Raw genomic sequence first — 7,636 nt, 5'->3', positions numbered from 1 at the left:
TGCTCAAATGTCGAAGCATTACAAAGATTGATGCATTATACATATTCGAATGAGCTAAGTAGCAAAGTACATTTACTGACGTATGGAGGGTGGTGACCTTCGTGGTGACTTCGTCAACTTTACAAAATAGCAGTAATTACTCTGTGACCTCTGTCAACACGGTGTGGATCAAGAAAATCAACTTTTTGGGTATCGTCTAATTTTTTCTTATGTACTACAGCCTCCTCCCCCCCATCCTTCATTTATAATTTGATTTTGACATCGTACGGATTTTAAAAAATTATTTAATTTTGTGAAGAAACATGAAAAAATGAGTTAGTGAAATATGAACCCTACTTTATATACTTTCTTTGTTGTAATTAAATGTTTCATTTTTCTTTTTTCGCATCCGTCCGCTAATAAACGTCTCATTTCACTTTTACTATATTTAGTAGATGAACATTACATTCTACTAACTCATTAAACACACATTTTATTACAAAATTAATATACAAACATAAGTCTCACATTCCATTAACTTCTCTACCCACTTTACTATATAAGTCAAACAAATTCTTAAAACCTATGCGGTCAAATATGGGGCATTTAATCATGGACGGGGGGAGTATAAATTTTGTAATAGAATGTGACTTTAAATCACAGACACCCTAAAATAGCGAAATGGAACCTTAGAGCATCCACAGTAGAGGCGGCGCGCCGGCCGCCCCGGAATCGCCTTAGCCGCGGCGAACTATAGTGGACGAAGCTTCCGGCGCGGCGTGGACATCTGGGATGGGGCGGAAGGCCCTCCGCCACTTACTCGCCGAGGACGCGCCGAGAGTCGGCTAGCCGCGGCGGTGCCCGCGGCGGTCTATTGTGCGGTGGGTGAGCCGCGGCGGCGCCGATTTTGAATTTTGATTTTTTTTCCTTTTTTTTCGTTTTCAAAAGGAAGAGAGAAAGGGGAGAAGAATGAGGAAGAAGATGAAAAATAGGGTTTTGAATGGGTTAATTTTGCCTTTTTTAAATGAGGAAAAATATAAGTTAATTTTTCTTTTTTGAATGTGCTCTATTTTTCGTACACAACAAAAAATGGTAAATGTGCCCCATTTTTTGTGGACGGAGGAAGTAACTTTTAGCTGAAGTGGTTAATACAAGCTGCTTTAATTAATTCTTGTACTCGCGTATTCACTTGTACAATATAATAGTACACCATCCGTCTCATAATCGATAACATACTTGGAAATTAATACGATATTTTAGAAAATAATATTTTGTGTGTTAAATGGAGAGAGAAAATAACATATTTATATTAATGTGAGAGATAATTTTTCTAGAAAAGAAAATGTGACATTTTTTGTAGAAAGTAAAAAGAAAAGCGTGATATTTATTATGGGACGGAGGGAGAATTAAGTTATAGTGGCAATGCAAATTGCTTCTATTATTTTGTATTCAATTGCTCAATGTCAGTATAGTTAAATAGTATTTTAAAAATCAAATCGATAAGAGAACTGATAAAGCTCTCGGTTAATAGTTAAAATTGGCCTGACCAGTTAAACTACTAGTCAAACCGGATAATATAATAAATAAAATATAGGGTTGCGTTAAAATGACAACACCTCTTATAGTATACCAAACCACCATTCCTAATAAATTATTTGTACACGTGGACGAATAATCAGCTGTCATGTGGAAATAATAAAAAATGTTCAAGGGTAAATTTCCTCGGCCAACAATATCTAATACACTATACAGCAATATCCAGTACACTAGACAACAATTTACAGCAACTTTTTCTCGGCCAGCAATATCCAATACGCTAGACAGAAATCTATAAATTGTTATGTAGCGTTTATACTATTGTTATGTAGAGTTTATAATATTGTTGGATACATGGTGTCACCGTATCACTTTAAGAAGTGTTGTCAATTTAACACAAACCTATATATATATATAGAGTATATGATTAATTATATGTTATAAATATATGAAAAAATATTATTAATTATGCATCACAAAAAATAGACCATAAATAAAAGATTTAATGAAATATTATGTTTACAAATGATAAAACATAATTTAAATTTAGTGGATTATAAACATAGTTAGTAAATTATAAAAATGTAAAAATTTATTATATGAGAAACTATCATTATACATACTACCTCCGTTTTTTAAAATTACCAATTATTTCTATTTTGGGTCATTCCTTAAAAATAGAAACTTTAGAATCTTTCTATTTTAGGGCGTATACCCCACAATCCACTAACTCTACTTTCACTACTTTTTCTCTCCCTCTTTCTCACTTTAATCAATTTTCTTTTCCTCTCTCTTATTAAAATCTTCTCACTTATTTTACCAATTGTGCATTAAAAATTGTGCCGTTTCAAATGTTTCTATTTTTCAAATACGGAGGTAGTAGTAAATATGACTGGGGTTATGATCAATTTTGAACTAATACTTCCCCCGTCCATAATGACCGGCACGAGTTTTTAAATAATTGTTTAACTTTGTAAAATAAAGTGGTAGTTAAAGTTAGTGCAATGTGGACCCTACTTTTATAAGGATTCTAGGAGTAATTTTTATTTCAGTTTTCGTATATGTTGATGGATAGATTTTTTATGAACAAATGTATCAAAAAATTTCAATGCATGTAAAATATCAATAAAAATGTGTTTATATTTTCGTGTAATTGTGTTGAAATCTCATGTCACTATGTTGATATTTGTAATACGCTATGTTCATATAAAAAAAAACCTACAAAAATTATAATATGATAAGAAAATGACGATATTGCCACTTTGTTGATATTTTGTATATTATTTATTGAATTTCATGATGTTTAATCTCATCCACTCATCTCAAAGTCTAAGGGTGTAGATTCGGTCTTAGTTTTGGATTAGGATTCAAAAAGCACGAGGACCCTAATATGAAAAATATACTCTCTCCATCCGCGAATAGGAGTCCTGTTTTCTTATTTTAGTCCGTCCGTGAATAAGAGTGCCGGTTCATTTATGGTGTCCACACTAGTTTGGCCATGGCCAAGCCCAAGCCACAAAAACTTGGTCATGCCACAAAAAAACTTTTCCTTCCTAATAGTGGACAAGCCCAAGCCACAAATTAATTATTTTTTTGATTTTTTATATATTTAAATTTAACTAGAATAAAAATTATCGGACTATAATTATTTAAAAAATGCATAATTTAATAAAAAAAATTAAAACCAAATCGCCGTTGTATTATAGAAATGGGAAAATTATACAACAGAAATTATCGACATCCCACAAACAACACCGTGAACGCATATCACGCTGCGCCCCTTCCTCTACGATTCCAGAGCTCTTCAACCAAATCAGCTTGTAGTGTCGTATGTGATGTTTCCCTCCGCATATTGGTGAACCGTTGGATCAGGTATGTATATACGTGGCACACTCATCTATAGTGGGGCGGTGGCAATATCGTGACTTGTACTAGCACCCTCTTCTGGTGCCCAGCGCGCTGCAACAAATCCTTCGTAATCTATTATCATATTATGCAATATTATACATGCATACATGATGGAGGCGACTGAAGGAACTGACAGCGGAAGCGTTGCGACGGATTAACATAATTTAACAATTATTAATCGCACAAATAAATCACATAATAATCAGATCTATTTAGCAAATTATTTAGACAAAATCTATTCGCGTAATTCTCACATGTATCATGCTCATAACTTGAATTAATCATGCTTTAAAAATATTGAAACATAAAACATGATTTTCGACGGAGCAGAAATAATACCTAATTAATTCTCCAAAGAATTGAAGATGGCTAGCAGCTTCTCCGCGTGACGCTTTGAATACTAGACCACAGATCTTCTCTCTGGTTCCCGAACTGTACACCGATATCAGTGTGAGCTGATCTCACCAGAATACTAGGACTTAAATAAAGAAGACAGAAGAAATCCTTTTTGGAATAGGAGAAATTTCGAGCTCCTCTTAGACAGAAGGGGACGAAAATTATAGTATATAAAATTATATTTTCTGCCTCTTTTATTCTCCTATTTATATTAAGTTCCTTTTGGGCCCAGACAGGGATCTATGGAAGGTTTTGGATATGTGCTCTTCCAATTTGCTTTTTACTAATTAAATTGAACCCACAATTTAATATAAGCTATAATTGGAATATTACGAGTAGCCACTACAGAAGTAATATTGAACTCTCCCCATCCAAATTCGAAATTATAAGTAATCCAGGTTTCCGTTTTAACTTTCATTTCTCGCGCTTAAGATAAAAATGTCCATTAATTAATTAATGTCTGCTATGAACTTAATTAATTAACTTCTTATTAATTCCAAGAGTGGACTTAGCATGAAACGCTTATTTATTATTCATAGAGTAATCAAACTCCAACTAGCTAGGTTCCGAATAATAAAACCTTGTTTCGCGCTCCTCTTGAGGACATTTCAAATGAGACTCACCTCACGCACGATTCAATATAATAGCAATCCTAGCACCGCTAGATATTAATCACCACTACCCAATATATCATGATCATTGGGTTACGAAAAACCCGCACCATTTGATAAGTCAAAGTAATGCATAATCAATACCGTATGCTCAATGCTAACCTACATTGATTAAGAAACAAATATTTATCAAGACCTCGCCTTTCAGTAGATAGCCTAAGGACAAGTCTTGCTGTTAGATCCGTCCAGTGCTATACCACACCAATGTCATCTTATTTCAGTAAGGCTTAGAAATATGCGGACTGACATTGCAAACTTTCTCGATGGATAGTCTAATTCCAACTAGGTTGTGAAATTCTTCTTTTTCTTTGTTTAGGACTAACCGTGTTACCTTAAAGTGGACGCCACCCACAACCGGTCTACTAAAACAAAGACTTAGATTTTGTTAAGTTAACTTATACATTTAAACATGCATAAACATCCATTAAATGTAAAACAAAACAACATTATGACAAAAATAATCTGTTTTAAGAGTTTTACAGTATTCAATCACTCGAAACGTGATTTCTAGTATACAAACTCTAACAGCGACATCATTTTCGTGCCAAACTCGTACCGGGCACCGTAGAATGGCCCATCGCGATTAGAGGACACCAAAAGCTCACTCAACATCCTTCCTAGTACCCTCTTATTTTACCGCAAAATAGGATTGCCTCGGGCCAACGAGGGTATATCCCATCGGCCAATTAGTATGCCATGTTGTACTACGTGCCGTTGGCCACAAATCTGACCGAAGGACCCTCACCCCGACACTCATCATTGAAGAGATGAGACAACTTTAGAACGTTGATTTCGTTATTCGACCCTGCGACACCAAAATACGCATGTCAAATTCACAAACGGTAGTCAGCAACGGCTTCCAGGATCAACGTGGGGTGTCTCCCTTTGAATCCAGAAGTGAACTGCCCCTTTCAAGCCACCGAGCAGTTCCTCCACTCCCAGTGCAAGCAATCGATACTTTCCAGCATCCCTGGAAAATGGTGCACCCTCCCGTGCATATCTATCAACCTCTGGTATTCATCGACATTTGGCTTCCGTAGATACTCCGAACCGAAGATAGCCTGGATGCCACTACAAAACTGTCTCAGCGCCTTTAGGGAAGTCGTTTCACCCATCTGTAGGTATTCGTCGAACATGTCAGTGGACCCGGCGTAGGCAAGCTGCCTAATTTCAGCAATACACTTCTGATATGTCGACAATCTGATACGCTCGGATTTTGCACTATTTTAAGGCCATTATTTGCTCTGTTTTTAATGTCAAAGTTACATTACATGTCAATTATTTGCATATTTTATACATTTTGGTATTTTGACATGTTTTGTGAGAAATGGGCATACTTGAGCCTAAAAAGGGAGTAAAAACGCGAAGTAAGAAATCTGGAGTTTCAGGTAATGCCCAGCGACCGCCGGACAGGCCCCAGCAACCTCCGGAGGTCATAGACCGCCAGGAAGTGCATGGAGACCGCCACAAAAGAGTCAGAAGCTTCTGATTAACGCGCGGTGACCGCCGGCCAAGGTGCGGCGCACGACAGCTGTTTTCAAACTCAATTTTCCAGCGATCCTGAAGTCCGATCAGGGCGTTCTATATGTTATTCTCTTCGTCTTCGAAACAGCTTCGCGTTGGTACTAATATCATCTTAATCGGAGTTATGTGGAAAAAGTTATGGTCATTCTACCAAAGTTGTGCAAAGCTGTCAAGTGCATAATTCTAAGCGGAAATTTAAAGAAGGAAATAAGATATTACCTTGTGGAGCCAAATCTTTACCTTAACGTATGGGGCATCAAATTTACCTTCTCCAAACCTTTTTCAAGCCTATAAATACCTCATAACTTAATTCATATTATTCACCAATCTTAGAGCCTTAATTTCATCCCCTACCTTACACATAAATTCCTCCATCTTCTACAAGGAGCATAGAATTCAAAGGAGATCAAGCAAGAGCAAGATTAATTCTTTCGAGTTTTATCTAGTTTTTGTTAGATTGAACATGTCTTATTTTGCTTATATTTATTTAGATTATCTGTCTATGGATAGCTAAATTTATAGAATCCTAGGGGATGAAAACAAGTTCCAATTATGTGTCCAAATATTATATGAGACTGAGTATATGGTAGACAGTCTGTAAATCTATTCCGTGTGTTTGATATCCTGGTACTGACCTTTAGCTATACTAGATCTACCCTATATACTTGCGGGTATTTTTAGTATTAATAAAAAGTGCATCACAATCTGATTAAGCCGGGTGCATAATTGTGTTAATGTTTTAGTATGTCAATGAATTATGATTGCTTTGTTTAGAGTACTGGATTTTTTAAAGTATTCTAATCAACATTTTTTTAAAAAAAATTTTATGACTCGTGTATTGCCGCTGTAGTGGGTCAATTGCCCCTATTCAATTACGTTCTTCTATACTAATTTTACTTTAAATTTAAATATTTATTTGAGTTCCTTCTTAAATGCCCCTTCTTAATTCTTTAATTACTCCCTCCATCCCAGTTTTATAGTCACATTTAAAATTTTCCATATTTGGTCATAAAATTTTACCCCACTATTCACTAAAATTACACCCAAATGCCATTATCAACACAAAAATAAACCAAAACAAAAATAAAAAAACCAAAAAGTCAACAAGGGACCCACCTTCAACCAACTCACTTAATTTATTACACACTCATTAATCTCACTTAATTAATTATACACTCCACCAATTCCTTAAAACTCGTGTCCTAACTAAATGTGACTATAAATGTGGGACGGAGGGAGTATTTGCTTATATATATTTTTGTCCCTCTTGAGTTTAATTTCTGATTCCGTCCCCGAATACTAATTTCTTAAAACCACTAATTTTTTTCTTTTTGGAATGATTTAAATTTGCAAGCCTTATTCCAAATAAGTTACTGCTAACCAACTACCAAGTCCAATAGTACACACGACAAGTCAATAAGACATAATAAGCCTAAGAGCATCCGCAGCGGTGCTCTTAGCACCGTCCGTCCGTCCGTGCCGCTGAGCACCCATCGTCCATCTGCCGCTGCAGCTCGTCCGTCCGTGCCAGCGGCACGGACATGCTCTTAGCTAAGAGCACGTCCGTGCCGCTGAGCACTCATACGTGGCAACGTCTGATTGGCCAACGGCTAATTCGATTT

Source organism: Salvia hispanica, chromosome 4 (assembly GCF_029641045.1).
Source record: "Salvia hispanica isolate PSC_SH4W2 chromosome 4, Shi_PSC_v1, whole genome shotgun sequence".
Taxonomy (NCBI): domain Eukaryota; kingdom Viridiplantae; phylum Streptophyta; class Magnoliopsida; order Lamiales; family Lamiaceae; genus Salvia; species Salvia hispanica.
Note: the sequence above shows the minus strand (reverse complement) of the source record.